The 19,648-nt window shown below is 40.7% G+C and overlaps 1 long non-coding RNA gene across 1 annotated transcript; it reads left to right on the forward strand.

Annotated features, from left to right (window-relative positions):
• The first annotated feature begins 2,157 nt into the window (after nt 1–2,157).
• On the forward strand, nt 2,158–8,342 carry LOC136435476 (uncharacterized). Its single transcript, XR_010755853.1, has 2 exons — nt 2,158–2,555; nt 6,615–8,342. It is a non-coding gene; the product is annotated as an uncharacterized lncRNA (long non-coding RNA).
• Nucleotides 8,343–19,648: the final 11,306 nt, after the last annotated feature.

Below are 19,648 nucleotides of genomic sequence, written 5' to 3' on the forward strand. Positions count from 1 at the left end.
AATCATACAAACATTTTACATACTGTACTAGTATACAGGAAAGTTCTCAAGAAAATCTACCCGACCAAGCGGAAAAATTGCATCATTATTTACCCTACCATTGCACGAAAAGCGAATTCTAGGATGTGAAAAATTTACAGCATGTTTACAAGAAAGTTTACGCTATACTAGAACAAAAAATATAAAGTTTCTACGGAAAATCCAACTCTCAATTCAGGCGATTTGGTGGAAACATGGCGGCCTTTGTTTTACAACATCTATCGGCAAGCGGAAAATGGCGTCGGTCTTTGTTTACTCTACCGTCAGTTGCACGAAAATGGCACAAAAGTTACAAATTCAAGAATGTGAGAAATCAAAAGACGTTTACAAGAAAGTTTACGCTGTACTACGATAAAAACAGAATCAAATTTGTACGTAAAAATCGAAGACTTGATTCAAGCTATTTAGATCAACATTTGACGGAGGTCTGTGTCCTACGGACTTTTGTTTTAACATTTGGAATCATGCTATAATCAGCCCAACGCAGAAACAAGATAATCTCTACGAAGTCTATAGTAGCCGGCCCGCCGTAAATGACACAACATTAGAGACCTTAGAACACAATTTCAAGGTTAAAAACTTCGGATCACATTTGAAGTTGAAAAGTGCGTTTACATAACCTGTGGCGCATAATGTTTTATCAAGTCATCACGTATGAGGTAAGATAACTTCTCCAACCTTCTTCCCGAAACATAGTCTTGTCTGAGAACCATTATTTTTCGTAGACGTTGAAAGGTGCTGTTACGAACTCTGTCCATCTTGAAGGCTTTCGTACAGTAAACAGAAGCATACATCGAACGTGAGGACGTAAACAGAACGTCTGACTTGTGACGTCTTGGAATGGAACCGTTACATTCGAAGTTCGAACGTACACAACTGTGCGTTGCCTTGGCAATGTGACGTCGGCGACATTCACATGTAGTTGCAATGTCATTGTACGTTTCAAAGAACCATCTTTATGGAAAGGGAAAGGCTAACCCTAATAAGAAAAACGGTGGGGCCATGAAAGCTCTTCACTGAATGCTTTGCCGTATGTGAATATGTATCGGTAACTGTAATTATAGTTATGCTTGCGTCGATTCTATGTACGCGTTTTTTACGTCGACCTTCTGAGCGCTAACTCATCTCACACCCCATTCTTATACCATCCTCGATAATACTCGTAGAATGGGGACCACCATCCATCGATACATATCGAGGTAGCATACTAATCCGCTATGCTGGCATACACCATCCTCGAGCCTGGCGAGTCGGAGTGATGGTGACCTACTCTGGCGGGGTCACCGTCCTCAAAGTGTATGCTGGGAGTGACTAAAGTGACAGGGGAAGAAGCTCCGTAAGGAGTCGGAGCCCGACTCAAGTCCTCTTATTGAGGAGTTCCCCTCTGGTTCTGTAAATACTCCTCCCTGTGGGCAGCCACAGGTGTAAGTACGAGTCAAGTCCTCTTATTGAGGGGTTCCCCTCTGGTTCTGTGAATATTCCTCCCTGCGGACAACCGGAGGGGGAGCACAAGATCTATTATCATGTCGTCTGATCTCTACAAGAATAAAGCCACCTTCGTCTGTAACTGTTTTATCTCTCATGGCTGTGACACGCTATTACATAGCGTCAAATCATTGAAGTCGCATCTCGCAAAAGTCCACGGTATAACCGGGAACATTGTGCCTTGCACGGCTAAAAACTGCTCTGTGGCCTTTAAGACCCCCAATCAGTGTTTGCAACATCTCGTCGAGGCCCATCCTCATTTCATCATTGAGATTGGTTCCGATGGGGTGGACGATTTGTACCATTAATTTTCGATGTGTTGCTGATTTATTGGAACCATGGCCTGGCTACCCTTCTCCTTTTTATTGATTTTAATGTTACTTCAAGTCTGGCTTCGCTTAATGTCTGTGGGTTGCGCGACCCACAGAAAAGGAGGCAACTGTTCAGTTTTTGTAAACAAAACAATTTTGATTTTATTTGATTATACTGCATCAGCACCCCATCCTTGTACCATCAACGGTACAGACCGGACTGGCATAGCGAAAATCACCCAGTACATACCGATCCAGCCTATAGTCGGCGTAGGCTAGACTAGCAGACTATGGGGATCTAGCGGTTGTACCGTGCTGATGTGATGCTGGCTGGGTAAGCAGGAAGGTACAAAGGGGTCACTGCCCTCTCGTGTCACCCGCATAGGTCAACATTCTAGGTGACATGGCCGCCGTCTGAAAACATGGCAGTATCTGAACCAAGCGTAACACAGCACCAAGAGACCACGTCTAGCGATATAATAGACGTTAAACAAGGACAACAACAACAACGTATTCCGCCGTATTCTGCCAATTTCTACACCAGAACAAGCATCAAGAAGTGTACTGCTTCGAAATATTTACAACTACAACTGCATATCAACCTTTCACAAATTTGTGTTTTGTTTCTGAGACTCTGCCAAGTGTCTTTCACCAACATCGATTGTGTCGATGACACATCCCAGATCCACTGACCACCGGCGCAGCCTTATCAACCAGTAGGTAGGTGCATATTTACCTTCGTCATTCTTATGTTTCTGGTAGAGTATGTTTGTATGTATGTGGCAAAAGCCAAATATACAAATGTAACTGCCTCCTTTGTCAGTACTGGACAACCAGTACGGAAGTGGTCGTCAGAACAGGAGCTCCAGTACTGAGACTTTCTCAGTTCTGGACTTCCTGTACTGGGCAGCTTCAGTACTGGGAACCCTCCTGTCAGGACTGCTAACAGAGTGCTGAGACTCTAACGAGCGTCTAACGTTATTTTCAGGGCTGCATCTCTTCAATGCTTTTTTTTCCTACTTCAAACTCTAATCAAAGCTATTGTTTGGAAAACGTTCGAATGAAGAAAAAAATAAAATACAGTATGAGTATCACATTCTGTTACGTTTCAACGACGACAACATATCCTTGTGGCTTGTGCCTTTATCGGGAGAAAACGTACACTGAAATAATAATGTACTTTATATTACCTACCAAAATCTATGTCCATAACCAATTAAGCAAGGAACAAGACAGTACTACCTAAACGTTAGTATGTTCAGACAACTAAATCCAAAACTGTACATGTCCAGTCGGTCCAAACAATGGCAAAAGTATAGAGGTTTTAGATAATGGACACCTAGTAACGAATCTGGAAACAAAAATATGGCGACTCGTCACTGGACATCCAGCACAGAAGAAAGTTTGTGACTAGAAATCCAGGGACGAACGGCTTCATAATTCCACCCCCCCAATGCTCAGCCCAGGAATTCCATAAATGAACTCCGCTCATCACTCCGTTGATGAACAGCATAACTTAAGAAGGTCTGGAAGGATTGTATTGATATTTGGTGTGTGGGTGATGAGCCCTGGAAATTGTATAAGGATGGCCCACCATCCTGGATAATTCTTACTTGAAGACCCCCCTCCCGACTCCAATATCAGGTTGCTGACAGGTCACATGACATCACTTTTTCTCATCCAGAACTTACCAACTCGAACTTACAGTCAATATCTTGTCTTAACCCACCCTGCCCTACTGTTCGGAGACTTCTTTTTCATTGTTAGGAACAAACAAAAGAAGCTTTGAAACGATCAACTGTGTGTTACATCCAGGGCTTCTTGTTTTCCCTTCTTCATCTTTACATAATATATAATTAAATAGGTTTAAACAAGGAGGTTTAGATCTCCTTGGTCTGAATTAGACAATTGATAGATTTTGGGCCCCCTAGCAGCTTGTTATGGTGCTGCAGTACAGTGGAACTGTCAGGTTTTGATATAACGTTTTCTGGACTTGCTGTGGTCTTAATGTTGAAACAAATCAAAGGAGCGAGTAACAACAAGTGATCCCAACCGAGATTCGAACCCACGCCGAAACCGGCAGCCCAGATCACAGGCACGCACGCCTTAACCACTAGGCTAAAAGGTTGTGACCAGTTAGACTGGTCAGTTGGAGGCACTTGAACCCCACTATTACAATGTCACTATGGCACATTAAGCTAGTAGTGCAACCCTGCTGCTAATTAGCCTGGGTGCCGTCCTATTTCTACCTGGGCTCCTACACTCACTAACCTAAATGTTTTTAGGGTAGCGAGTGTAGGAGCCCTGGTAGAAATAGGATGGCACCCAGGCTAGCTTCTAATGCCATCTGGATCAAATTCCGTGAATCCTGGGGCCTGAGTTTGAGGGTCAACTCCAGCTCTGACATGTTGTAATGGATTGCATTTGTCATTTTAGATGGTGATGCAAAGCCAGTGGCCCTGTGTATATGAGGGAGCTTCAGGCATAAGTGTCTGCACGTAAAAGAGCCCAACGCACTTATTGAGAAGAATGGGAGTGACCCGGTTTGCTTGTCCAAAAATGTGAGCCATAGCAAAGCCACATTGCATACCACTCATGCCACTAGCTACTGAGTAATGAGGAAATTTTAGAAACATGTTGCATTCTGTTATAGGACTATTCAAACACATGATGGCTTTCCGGAAAAAAAGTGGTTACCCTAGGGCTGGGCTAGTGGGGTGGGCGTCCCTTTTCTAGGCCTCAAGGCTATGCATGGGGGTTTCAGGGTTTGGCTAATCTTATGAAATTTCCCTTGAAGAAAAACTGGCTCAAGCCTTGGGGGAATGCTTGGAGGGATGGGGGTAGAGGATGGTGGTTGGTTGCTGCAGTAAGAACTCCACCAATACTAGTAAAAAGCCACCAATTACTGTATAAACAAAATTCAAAGTACACAATGGAATATAATGGGGGGGGGTGTACAATGGAAAATAAAGAAAACTGGAAGTTTGATGGGCCAGGCAATAAATGAGCCTTTGTATGCCACAAATTTTAAACAGATGTCTCACATCTTGTATACAGGAATACAGACTGTATATATAGTGTTTGTGTGTATGTGTGATAGTACATGCATGTATTTGGTTTATAATGTGTTGTGTGTGTCTGTGCGTTCATGTGCAATGTATACTTATGCATATGGTTGTGTTGGTAATATTTTTTGTGCGGGTACAAAGCCACTATAATCTGTAGGCCTGACTGGCAGTATGATGTGTCTGCTCACCACCACAATCCACACCCCCACCCCCCAATCCCGGGCCCAGCAATATCATGAGTTGCCTTCCCTCCAGCCACCCCATAGATTGACCCATCTTTTCCTCAGGGAAATTCCATTAGGGGCCAAACCCCCATAAATATCCTTGGGGCCATTTTCCAAGAACCCAACATATCTAACTATTGAAGAAAGAGAGGGACATTGATAGAAAATGAAAATGACAGGACAAGTTTTCCACTTCGTGAGAAAATCGTGGTTGTGGTAAAATAACGAGAAAGGAATGTGGTGTGCAGTATCCATTGGCTTGCAGTTAGATGTTTTCTTAGTGTTAAACTCAGTTTTTTTTTTTTAATAATCATTGGAACTGTTACCTGCTACAAAAAAATGTCATGCCTTGTCCTAAGTCTGATGAGGTCGCCTGTTAAACCTCAGCTGGTATTCATTGGATTATTCCCATCCATACAGTTTCCTTTAAAAGTCAGTTGTATTGTCGGAAAGCTAAACATGATCCATTCCCACAAATTTCCCACACATAGTCCATGATGCAATTGGCACAAAGCACAGTACTGGTTCACCCTTGGACAAGAATCCCATCACTATCTAGTATGTCTGATGAAAGATATTCAGATATTCATTATGATCAGGGAACTTAAGTCAGGATGATTATGGATTTTGACCATTCCTACCAGCCAGTACCAGGAATCCTGAAAGGAATCAACCTCTGTGTCCGGGTAAATACTGGTATGATTATGAACAGAGTCTATGATTGTCACAAAAATGTAAGTTCAGGTGTGGCTACTAGTAGGATGTCCCATAATTGATCTGCATTGAAAATTCTAAAGACTTGTTTTTATTATGCTAAACCCATCAACACAAACCGGTTTCTGTTTATTCATTCAGTGTATAATTGCCCTTCAGTGTAAATTAACTTCAAACTTTACAAGCAAAAAATTGCAAAGGCAGCTGGTTTTGTGCTATAGCCATAGGCAGTATAGATGAAATATTTTCTCCTGTATTCATTTATCACACATACCAGTACACGACAACTCTAATATCTTATTCCATTTTAAGTAAAAGTTGTGGGAAAGAGCGATTTTTCACATAGGAAAGAGCACATTTTCAAACATTCAACAAAGTCACAATATTTTTCTTTATAATTATTAATTTTATTCATTAATCTTTAATTATCGTGTCTCTTGTATGGAATGGGACCTAGCTTCATGTAAATTAACTTAAATTGGCATGGTAGTACATATACCATCCCCATATATTTTGACAATGATAAACTTACAACTTTACCAGTCTACTTTACAAAGCAGAAATGTGATTTTGATGAGTGAGCAGTCACAGGGACAATTGTGTCAAAGGCTGAAGTTGCTAAGACTTCTGTCTGTAGTATATTATTAGGTCCTTATAGTTGTCATAAGACGTTATACTAAACAGATACATTTTTGTGGCAACAATAAGCACTAGGAAAAAGGCAATTGTCTTTATCAACCCATCCTTCACCTTTTTTGTTGTCATTGTTATAGGTGCTGATGATATTCAACCCAGGCAGACCATCAATGCCCTATATCTACACATGAGATGACAGTGGGTGAGAGAGAAGCTGATAATGCAGCAATGGATTACCTGCTTCTGCATGGAGGAGTTATATATCAACACCAACCAAGTCCTACTTTTTTATAATGCATGGAGGGTTAACCAATACAATAAGTCTGTCAAACAGCAAGTACAAGTTTACCCTAGAAATCCAAACTGCAATTTCAATTCTAGTGCACTGAACATGTATATATAGAATACAACACGGGGTATCCCGTAACACCCGAGGTATCAGCTTGACCGCCGGAGGGGGATTCGACCCGTGGTAGGGCTGGGACCGAGGGTAATGCAGAATACACTGTGTTGTATTTCATTTATGTTATATATACCCACCTGAGAAAACACATTTCAATGCGGAATGTGCCAGAAGTTGAGGGAGTTTTGTGTCCTCCAACTTCCGAATCCAGTATTCAAATTTTCGGCGGCAGTGCAATCAACTCGGTCGAATTGCATTCTAAATATTCTATGGAAGTCCGAGTGATAACACTCCTGAACCCTATGCGATACGGATAGTTATCACACGGTCCGGAACACCCGTATCAGGCCCAGGCATGACATAGATATGTTTATTACAATGGCAATGACTCTGATTTAGATTCTATGAAAAGCATGGCTCTTTACTAGATTGAAGATGTAGTAGAAAATTGTCATGCTAAAGATAATACATATCGCATGTAGTATCATTAATCCACAGTTATGGGCACCCAGTGTAATGTCTCTTATAGTCTCTTATAAGTAACAATTGATTATGTATTCCAGGACTACAGTAACCTGTCTGTATTGTAATTGCAATTGTACCAATGCATGTATAACACAGTACATTTCATTCAATTGCATTGAATTGTCGTTAAAGCTAATCCTATGGAATGTTATCATAACAGATCATATGTTCCAAAGTCATGTGGCACCTCAGTCATGACTGATTCAACGAGGTAGCCAATTAGCAAACTCTCTGTTATGTTCTATAAATGATTGAGCCTTTTAAGAATATCATTGGTCTGACCAAGGAGGTTAAATACACATTTAACCTCCTTGGTCTGACTGATGAGAATATATTAAGGATGAAATCGACACATAGAATGGTTAGAAATGATAGTGAATTTAAGGCCGTTTGTCTGTGTTGGTTTGATTTGATCCCTTTTCATGCCTAGTCCTCTGAGTGGCACATGTTTAGGAATAGGTTGCTAAAACTGTATGAAGCAATTAGCATATACAATGTAGTAAATTCTGTATTTGGCTCAATATTTTGTATTTTGCTGGTACGAAGTGTAATACTGTAAGTTTTCTTTTCCAATAAGAATACTCTTGTTTCTTTCACTGTAACTTTGTGTTGACTGTTTTCGTGGTCACCTCTGTACCGTGAACTTATCGTCTCGGTAAAAAAAACTATTGTGATTATTTATCATTCCTTCACACATCTATTCTGTAAATCACATGCCATCACCGTGAAGTTAAAGTTCAGTGAAAATGTGCATTTTGCTTACACCGTGAAATTGTGCTACCGTGAAGATAAAGTGAATTACAGGAGAACTAGTAACATTTATTTCAGAACAGCTATTAAAACTGAATTACCCTTATGTATCTGTATGAATTATGTACTTCTGCGATGTATGTACTTCTGCGATGTTGGTTTAAACAAATAAAGATTTGAAGATATATTCACTCTATTGTTTGCAATGTCTTTTGTGTGCATTGTACATTAGGGTTTTTTTTCGACAACGTTGCATAGCTTTTTGATTTATGCTGCTAAACCACATACAAACATACGTACAAACGCTAGAAAAATGGCTTTTTGGCGAAGTTAGTAATAAATTTGGTGATCAGAAAAGCTATCTGACACCTGTCGAGTATCATGTGATAGGCACGGTGTTTCGAAAACCTGCGGAATTATGGTGAAGGGTGTTTCCATTCATAAAACAAGAAGGAAGGGATACTTTTCGATTAAACTTTCATAAAGTAGATTAATATGCTAATAAACGTTATAGCGCTAGACCCCTTGCATTCTAGGCGAGCTATGAAACCCTCAACGTAGTCCCGGGCAAAACTCTCCAACCGCGCGCTCTCCGACTTGTCTAACTTACGGAATAGAGTTCTCCTTCATAAAACAAGAAGGAAGTGAGAATTGTTAATCAAACTTTCACAAAAGTAGGTCAATATGCCCATCTATCTGTACTTTTAGAAGTTTTGCTATTCCACGTTTCTGCTCGAGGATACAGGTTATTAATAATACTATCGTCATTTTGGAGCACGTACGGTCAAAAGTGCCAAACCGAAAGGTCCGAGTCCCCGTCCGACATCACAAAAATGACGCAACTAAGTGATTTACATCGTGAAATTGACAGAATTTTTCATATAAATCTGCTAGAAATATTTCGGTGGTATCATCTATTCCTTCCTGAGTTTTTGCACTCAATCTTCTAGGACAAATGTAAACTTTTATTCATAGATGTTGCCAGAAAGCAATAATTTAATGAACGAAATCAACTATTAATAACTCAAAAACCAATGGCGGTGATCGCATGGGAATTCATACAAGGACTAAGTAAGCTTCCATAAACATTTTGGCAAGATTTGAGAGAAATCCGTCGTTTTCTAGGGGAGATCTGAAAATCCAAGACGGCCATGTCTTGCAAAAGCGAAGCCGCCTTTCAACGGCTATCTTTCGCATAGACGATTCTGGGTCGATTTGAACCGCATCTGACAGAAGTCCATTTTTCTTTGTAAAACGAGAAGGAAATGATATTTTTCGCTGAAACTTTCACAACAGTAAGCTGATATGTTGATCTATCATTCCTGTTAATAGTTTTGCTTTCCACTCACTCATCTCGAAAATATACGCAATCTATCTGTCTTTATTTTCGACCATACAGTCGTGTACAGAAACGCAGTGTATTATTTGCGCTGTTGGCCGAATTTTAACCTTCTATTCATCAATGTTGATCTAGAAAATTAGTAAAAAATCATATTTTGATATTTCAATAGTGCAAAAGCCTTTTCAATGCGTTACATTAAGTATATTTACCAAAAACTATGAATTATGGTACTAGCTCCCTCTAGCGACAATTGAATGAAGTGCAAATTGGCGCTGTTAGCATGTATTGTTGCCGTCTTTTTTCCTAGCGAGATAGATATGAACTACCGCGATTTTAATGCATAGGCATAATTTTCCATTGGAGTCTGACAAACAGGTTTGCAGTTGTCTCGCTTTCTGGGCGCTTGCAGTCAATATTGTCTATAACACAAAAATTTCCTCAGCAATGAAATAAGCATACACAACTATGCCAGCGAATTTCGAAGAAATAATTCTTATTCTCTCTATCATCATCATCATCATCATCATCTTTCTATATACAGTATTCTATCTATATATAGGTGTGATACAACAAACATCAATTTGAAGTCCTGTGTATTATGTCAGGAGATTCAGTATCACATATCCAAAAACTGTCCATGGACTTAAACTCCAAAAGCAGATTTATATTCAAAGACCAGTTTATTTGATGGTGCAGAGGAAAAAAGCTTGGCAAGATGAATCCCATATCAAGAACTGTCTACTTGGTCAACACCTTCTTTTGCAATTTGACATGATCCTGTGTTTGTATTTATTGATTTATGTGCAAATGAGGGTAACTTTTACTTGTTGATTACAGCTATGTAAACTGATATGGGTAGATCATTAAGAAATCCAGCTTAAATGAAGGCCATGTTGATTTTATTGCAAGTACATGTATATGGATGACATCCTCTAGGAACCTCGAAACTGATCGTGCAAATAAAGAAAAGAGGTTTGGCATGTCTTCATAATGTGCTCAAGAAGAATGAACACAATTTAACACAGAGTATGGTGTATCAAAATACTTCATGTTTGTTCTTTCAAACTTTTTCTTTGACTTTGGCATTCTACAATATCAGTATCTCATCCGTGAATAGTTTCATCGGGTTAGTAAGTCACTGAATAGAATACTTTTTTACACAACAAAGTGATTTTCCTGAAGGGAATTCTGACTGGTTCACATTGCACCGCAGTACAGGTGTCGCTACTTATAGAGGCATTCCCAAACACAAATTATTTAACTTCATACACTTTAATCAAGAAAGAAAAAGAAATACATGTACATTGAGTCAGTATTCTAATGCAACACACATATCAGGTGTCATCTCATACATCAGACTTTGCTGACAGTGACCACATACAGTTTATGGTGAAAAGCTCTATAGTTAAAGCACAAAATAAAATAAAATAAATTCATTAGCAGGTTAAATGACTTCAATACAGTTCAATGTCACTCCCTTCATAATCTTTGCTATGTACTGTGTTATTGCATATAGAAATACATATGTGGGTACAAACAACTGTCAAAAACTTGAACAATCACAGTTACTAACAGCATACATAATTTTGGGATCTAAGGATGCTTGCTCACAACCCTGAAGTCATACCAAAAAAACATGGATTGTATTACGTAGCAGTTTAAAGAAAAGTCACTTGTTCCACCTGTCACCATTGTTAACTTATACTGTATGTATACTTTTCTATACATTGTTTCATGTTGCAATTTGCTCTCTTGCAATAGATTACAAATTTTGTCCTAATAATGATACTGTATCACAACATGACAGTTTCTACTTTATCTTCAATATAAATAGTTTCAAAAGCATCTGAATCAGAGCCATTGCCAAATCAATTACACACACAGTGCACTACAGAAAAGCTTTCTAAATGTGTATACTTCCAATAGCTATTTGACATTTTGTAGAGACTCGTTGCATTGCTTCACTGCATGTTGTTAATAAATAGCGCCTTCATGGAGAAGCAGTTAATCCACTGCTACATTATCAGCTTCTTGTTCACTGTCATCTCATGACATTGATGGTCTGCCTGGGTTGAATATTGTCAGCACCTATAGCAACAACAACACAAAAATATCACAATTGTGATGAACATAATTCTGGTGAAGGTTAGCAAATTAGATTACACTGCATTGCCTAGTGCTTAGTGCTTATCATAGGCACAGAAATGCATCTGTGTCTTGTGATTGTATGACAACAATAAAAACCTCATACATAACAGAGAGTATTGTATAGCAATTTTCCCTTGCAGATAGCCATAAGTTTAGCCTTTCACACATTTCCCTGTGACTCATCACTCTTCAGAAGCTCTAATTCTAGATAAGCTGAATTTGTCCACTCACAACCAGACACACCCACACACCTCCCCCCCCACACACGAACACACACACACACACCTACACACCTACACACACACAAACACCTACACACACACACACACACACACACACACACACACACCCAAACATACGTCACTCAAATTCACCTCAACATACCCATATTCATATTCACACAAACACTCATTTTCTGCCATAGCTAAGTAATCCGTAGGGGGAACATAGTGTTCAGCAAAGGTTTTCCCCTGCCATGCCTGCTGGCTATCCTCTGCCAGTCTTGCCATCTGGTTTGCAGATGACAAGCAAACACTAAAACACATATAATACAGACACACATGCACAAGTATATACACACATTCACACACGCACACACACACACACACACACACACACACACAATTACACACACATACACCCACAGTTACAGACACATACACACTCACACACATGTTACATCATACATGATTTGTTTTGCAACACAAAATGGCATCTGCATTCTATTCATGGTAATGTACATGTATTACAAAGTCACTGACAATGAATAGAGTTTGGGACGTATTTCTGCTTTGTAAAGTAGACAATGGTAAAGTTGTTACTTTATCATAGTCAAAAATGACTGGAATTAATATAACACTCCCCCCTCTCCATTCCAGAAATGAAAATGTTACTTGACGAAGTTCCCTACAAGTGGCATATCATAACTCAAGATCAATAAAAACTATAACTAAACAAGGCATTCTCAAGTTACCGTGAGACACACAGACAGACACACACACAGGAATGCTGACAAAAACATAACTTTTTACTAGTTTTAGGCCAAGGTAACAAAATATATTAAGCTGAATGTTTGAAAATTTGCTCTTTCCTGAAATTGTTTGTATAAAAGAGATGGTTTTTAGCCTATCACTGTTAGAGTTCTCATATGATTTAACTATACTTTCTGCATGTACACCTGTGCCACTGCATGCTTGTAATGCACTACACTGAAGGGCAATTATAATTTATACTCTGGATGAGTAACAGGTAGACATACATGTATGTGGAAGGTGACTAGAATAAAAACAACAGCTTTAGGATCTTCAATTCAGGTCTGTTATTGTTTTTTGTTTGTTTGTATTGCATACCAGGTAAACCACATCAAGGCGTAACACACCAGGTTTGTACTGAAGAGTACAAGCTGCATATCTGGACAGATTTATATGATCCACACACACCAGGAAGGACCCTACTCTTTTCAATAAGTGTATTGGGTTCTTTAATGTGCTTGAGGTGTGGCTCTCCTCAAACACCGGACCTCCATTTAACGTTCTATCCGAGGGACGTCCCTAACCGAAGCTAGGTACTCAATCTTACTATTCTTAGTCATAGGCTGAGATCCCTCTGTTTAATCAGAGATTACTTGGGAAGTTCAGTAGAATTTGAAAAAGTAGTATGCATTTTTCACTTCCTAATATTATCATTCATTGACAAATGACACCCCCTTCCTGGAGTTTAGAACTCCTTTCAGTGAAAATTTGGAGCACAATATCTGATTATCTGAATCTGACTATCAGCAAACAAATTCATGTTATTCTTGGCCATTAGGGTGAACCAGTGGTGTGCAGTGACGGTCACAATACCAAGTTCATGATGGACTACTGTGGGAATAGATATTAGATGTCGTACAGGGTAGTAAACATATTGGGGGTGATGATGGCAAATAAACTTTAAAAAGTGAAAGGGGTGATTCCAAAATATGACAAAATATATTGTCATATACAATGATCAATTTCCTTGACAGTGATATTATGCTGGGTTTGTCTATAGTAATTAGTATAGTCAGTTAGAGGAGGGCATGCATGTGTACCACCCTGAAACTCCTTTCTTGCTGTACCTGATAATTCGGTCATTTTATGTCGTACCACCTTCTTTTACAAACTTGTTAAAAATCAGACACTTACAGTTTGCTGAAACCAGCCCAGGGGAGCACCCAGGGGAGCCTAGACCTCAAGTTTTACACCATTCACGCAAGAACCGACACATATAATTATAAACACTCATTTTTTCCCCCCGCACCATCCCACAGTGGAATACCCTGCCTGGCAAGGTTGCGACGGCTCCCAACGTGAGTCATTCCCTGCCAGGCTGGAGGCCTGCCCGCCTTAGCCCGGGACCTCAACTCCCCCCTACTTTGCCCCTGAAGGGGCTATTTGGGGGGTTCCCTAGATGTAGATGTACCAAATGAAGGACATAGTCATAGCTATAGTCTATAGTCATAGTGAGTTGTTACTCAAAACTCGTGTCTATATCTAGATACCCTGTATGACAAATGATACATGTAGTCTCATATGGCCTATGCACGGTCAAGCTAACATTCCTACTGTTTATCAAACCACCTCTCTGCCGAGTGCCATTGTAACTTTTAAAAATCACGCCCAAAGCAATATTGAGATCAATTCTTGCAACAAAAAATTGCTGTTAAGTGAGATGCGGTCTGGAGTGTTCATGTTTGAATAATTGTTCTCAAGATTAGGCACGATTCATACAATGGCACATGGCTGAGAGAGTGGTCAGGAAGGTTTGTTTTGGTCTCAGCTATATGGGCTGTGTTTAGTTACCGTACAGGGTTTGTATTGCATACCCGGTAAACCATCTCATGGCATATACGTAACACACCAGATTTGTACTGAATATCTGGACAGATTTATCTGATCCACTCACACTAATAGTAGGAAGGTCCTCTAAGTCTTCGATATAAGGGGTGGGTTCTTTTACTTGCTTGAGATGTGGCTTTCCTCAAACATTGGAACTCCATTGAATTTCCTGGGGGACGTACCCGGGTTCGAAACCACTACCTCTGGGTTCTGGGCATTACACTACCAGGACGTCAGGTATGTCTAGGTATGAAAAAAAAGGGTACGGTATGGCAAGAGTCAAAAGGTACAGCAAGAAATTAAACGGGTGTAGCAAGACAAATGGACATGGGGATTGACATGAATGTCACAATGGTTGATTAGTCAGACAACGCCTCCAGTGGGGTCTCTATCAACTTTCATTTCAACAAGCTTGTGCAAGTGTTTTAACAAATTAATGTTATCATCATGTTTCTAGACAGAGCTCTAATTCAGGGCAAAGTAGACAGTACAGTTTACCTTTAAATGTTCATATATGACTCCAGATAAAGGGCAAATTTTGCTTGTATTATATACATGGAAGTATACTATTACTATACATAAGTTATATAACGATCCAGGATGGTGGGCGGCATCATTATACAATTTCCAGGCCTCACCACTCACATACCAAATATCATCATCATCATCATTGGGGTTACCCCCCAGATAACCCCGCAAGGGGCAAAGTAGGGGTGGGTGGGGTGTGTTGAGGAGGTCCCAGGCTAAGGGTGGCTTTACACACAGTCCACTTCTAATAATCGGAACCGGTTCCGAACCGGATCGGTTGTCTTTAGACCTACGGGCGGAAGGGCAGTGCACCACCCGTGGTGCAAGATATTACAGTCGCTCCTCTCATATTTCTTATGTTTACTACAAGCGTTTTCTGGCATATGAAATAGTACGGGCCCAACAAAAAAAGGAGGATGAGACGCATGTACAGGGACAGGCAAGACCAGGCTTGAACCCGCCGGCGTTCGTCCTCGCCGCCCTGGCTGTACTGCAAGCCGGGCACATTGATCGGGTCATAGGAGAACACCAAAGAAGAAGCTGCCACGGGTGGCAGGCCATTGCACTTGAAACATTCAAAAACTTTCAATGACTATTGCACAAATGTTTCAGAATGAGGAAAGGGTAGCTTTACACACAGTCCACTTTACCCGAACTAGTCCACTTTAACTGGACTAGTTCGCCTACTGTTCCCAGTCTAAAGAGGAGAATCCGGTTTCTCCAGGAACCGCACCAGACCACATCCCAACCCTGGTCTAGTCCACATCAGCGGGGGGTCGATGCGGTTTCGATCTGTGTGTAAAGAGGAAACTGGCTCCGAGACCGCTTTCGGTATCATGATAATGATATGCTAATAAGCCTGCGCTAGCGATAGAAGCATATTTTCTTCATTCTGAAACATTTGTGCAATTGTCATTGAAAGTTTTTGAATGTTTCAAGTGCAATGGCCTGCCACCCGTGGCTTCTTCTTTGGTGTTCTCCTATGACCCGATCAACGTGCCCGGCTTGCAGTACAGCCAGCGCGGCGAGGACGAACGCCGGCAGGTTCAAGCCTGGTCTTGCCTGTCCCTGTACATGCGTCTCATCCTCCTTTTTTTGTTGGGCTCGTACTATTTCATATGCCAGAAAACGCTTGTAGCAAACATAAGAAATATGAGAGGAGCGACTGTAATATCTTGCACCACGGGTGGTGCACTGCCCTTCCGCCTATAGGTCTAAAGACAACCGATCCGGTTCGGAACCGGTTCCGATTATTCGAAGTGGACTGTGTCTAAAGTGAGTCTAAGGCGGGCAGGCCTCCAGCCTGGCACGGTATGACTCAACGGTGGGAGCCGATACAACCGTGCAAGGCAGGGCGTTCCATTGTGGGATGGTACGGGGGAAGAACGAATGTTTGTATGTGTCTGTCCGGGCATTGAGAGTTTGGAATTTAAGATGGTGACTACCCCGGGTGCGCCCCTGGGCTGGTTTGAGAAGACTGTCTGCGTTTATATTGATATGATTATTAACGAGTTTGTAGAAAAAGGTGAGGCCAACTTCTCTACTAACTAAGTCTTCTCTTCTTTGTGGTTCGGCAGCCAACATCAACATGTTGATGAATCTGCTGCGCTTGATGGGTAGTGCTGGTACTGGGATGGTTTCTGTTGTCTGTACCAGTTGTGACCGGGAAAGGTGTCTAGTGTAAATGTCTAGCTGGGTCTAGTGGAGGTGGGTCACCCTGTCCCTGAAAGACGCCAGGGAGGGGGCAGCCACCATCTCTGCAGGCAAGGAGTTCCACTCTGCAGCTGTCCGTGGGAAGAAAGAGGACTGCAATTATGCTGTTCATCAACCGAGTGATGAGCGGAGTTCATATATTTTATGAGGGGGCTTCGGTACTAGGAAATGAAGCCGTTCGTCCCTGGATTTCTATAGCTTAGATTACGAACTTTCTTCCATAATTTCTGGATGTCCAGTGAGGAACCCGTTACTTTGATACTTTTGCGGCACGTTTTGCCACATTCATTCATACATATACATACATACATACATACATACATACCAAAACGCTACCAGAAACCTAACCTTGGCGAAGGTAAATATAATGTTACAGTTACACCTACCTAATGCATAAAGGCTGCGTCTGGTGGTTGGATCTGGGATCATCCGATCATGTCATCGACACGATCGATGTTGGTGAAAGGCAAGCAGAGTCTCAGAAACAAAACGCGAATTTGTGAAAGGTTGATACTGTAAACATGTCGAAGCAGTACACTTCTTAATGTTTGTTCTGGTCCAAAAGGCGGAATACTGCCATGTTTAACACGGTACACTAAGCCAGAGTGAGCCGCCATATTGGAAAATCTGACGACCTTCAGTCACTCCCAGCATACACTTTGAGGACGGTGACCCCGCCAGAGTAGGTCACCATCACTCCGACTCGCCATACTCTCGAGGATGGTGTATGCCAGCATAGCGGATTAGTATGCTACCTCGATATGTATCGATGGATGGTGGTCCCCATTCTACGAGTATTATCGAGGATGGTATAAGAATGGGGTGCATCTCAACGCGAACTTGTTTAATTACATGTTACACTGACTGTCGATAAACTCAACACGTACTACTAGTAATGACAAGACACACTTCTTCTTCAAGAATGAAATAAAGATCTATTGAAAAAACATGCAACACTTCACCGGTAACAAATCATACAAACATTTTACATACTGTACTAGTATACAGGAAAGTTCTCAAGAAAATCTACCCGACCAAGCGGAAAAATTGCATCATTATTTACCCTACCATTGCACGAAAAGCGAATTCTAGGATGTGAAAAATTTACAGCATGTTTACAAGAAAGTTTACGCTATACTAGAACAAAAAATATAAAGTTTCTACGGAAAATCCAACTCTCAATTCAGGCGATTTGGTGGAAACATGGCGGCCTTTGTTTTACAACATCTATCGGCAAGCGGAAAATGGCGTCGGTCTTTGTTTACTCTACCGTCAGTTGCACGAAAATGGCACAAAAGTTACAAATTCAAGAATGTGAGAAATCAAAAGACGTTTACAAGAAAGTTTACGCTGTACTACGATAAAAACAGAATCAAATTTGTACGTAAAAATCGAAGACTTGATTCAAGCTATTTAGATCAACATTTGACGGAGGTCTGTGTCCTACGGACTTTTGTTTTAACATTTGGAATCATGCTATAATCAGCCCAACGCAGAAACAAGATAATCTCTACGAAGTCTATAGTAGCCGGCCCGCCGTAAATGACACAACATTAGAGACCTTAGAACACAATTTCAAGGTTAAAAACTTCGGATCACATTTGAAGTTGAAAAGTGCGTTTACATAACCTGTGGCGCATAATGTTTTATCAAGTCATCACGTATGAGGTAAGATAACTTCTCCAACCTTCTTCCCGAAACATAGTCTTGTCTGAGAACCATTATTTTTCGTAGACGTTGAAAGGTGCTGTTACGAACTCTGTCCATCTTGAAGGCTTTCGTACAGTAAACAGAAGCATACATCGAACGTGAGGACGTAAACAGAACGTCTGACTTGTGACGTCTTGGAATGGAACCGTTACATTCGAAGTTCGAACGTACACAACTGTGCGTTGCCTTGGCAATGTGACGTCGGCGACATTCACATGTAGTTGCAATGTCATTGTACGTTTCAAAGAACCATCTTTATGGAAAGGGAAAGGCTAACCCTAATAAGAAAAACGGTGGGGCCATGAAAGCTCTTCACTGAATGCTTTGCCGTATGTGACTATGTATCGGTAACTGTAATTATAGTTATGCTTGCGTCGATTCTATGTACGCGTTTTTTACGTCGACCTTCTGAGCGCTAACTCATCTCAACGCGAACTTGTTTAATTACATGTTACACTGACTGTCGATAAACTCAACACGTACTACTAGTAATGACAAGACACACTTCTTCTTCAAGAATGAAATAAAGATCTATTGAAAAAACATGCAACACTTCACCGGTAACAAATCATACAAACATTTTACATACTGTACTAGTATACAGGAAAGTTCTCAAGAAAATCTACCCGACCAAGCGGAAAAATTGCATCATTATTTACCCTACCATTGCACGAAAAGCGAATTCTAGGATGTGAAAAATTTACAGCATGTTTACAAGAAAGTTTACGCTATACTAGAACAAAAAATATAAAGTTTCTACGGAAAATCCAACTCTCAATTCAGGCGATTTGGTGGAAACATGGCGGCCTTTGTTTTACAACATCTATCGGCAAGCGGAAAATGGCGTCGGTCTTTGTTTACTCTACCGTCAGTTGCACGAAAATGGCACAAAAGTTACAAATTCAAGAATGTGAGAAATCAAAAGACGTTTACAAGAAAGTTTACGCTGTACTACGATAAAAACAGAATCAAATTTGTACGTAAAAATCGAAGACTTGATTCAAGCTATTTAGATCAACATTTGACGGAGGTCTGTGTCCTACGGACTTTTGTTTTAACATTTGGAATCATGCTATAATCAGCCCAACGCAGAAACAAGATAATCTCTACGAAGTCTATAGTAGCCGGCCCGCCGTAAATGACACAACATTAGAGACCTTAGAACACAATTTCAAGGTTAAAAACTTCGGATCA

The sequence above is a fragment of the Branchiostoma lanceolatum genome, chromosome 5 (assembly GCF_035083965.1).
Source record: "Branchiostoma lanceolatum isolate klBraLanc5 chromosome 5, klBraLanc5.hap2, whole genome shotgun sequence".
In the NCBI taxonomy this organism is placed as follows: domain Eukaryota; kingdom Metazoa; phylum Chordata; class Leptocardii; order Amphioxiformes; family Branchiostomatidae; genus Branchiostoma; species Branchiostoma lanceolatum.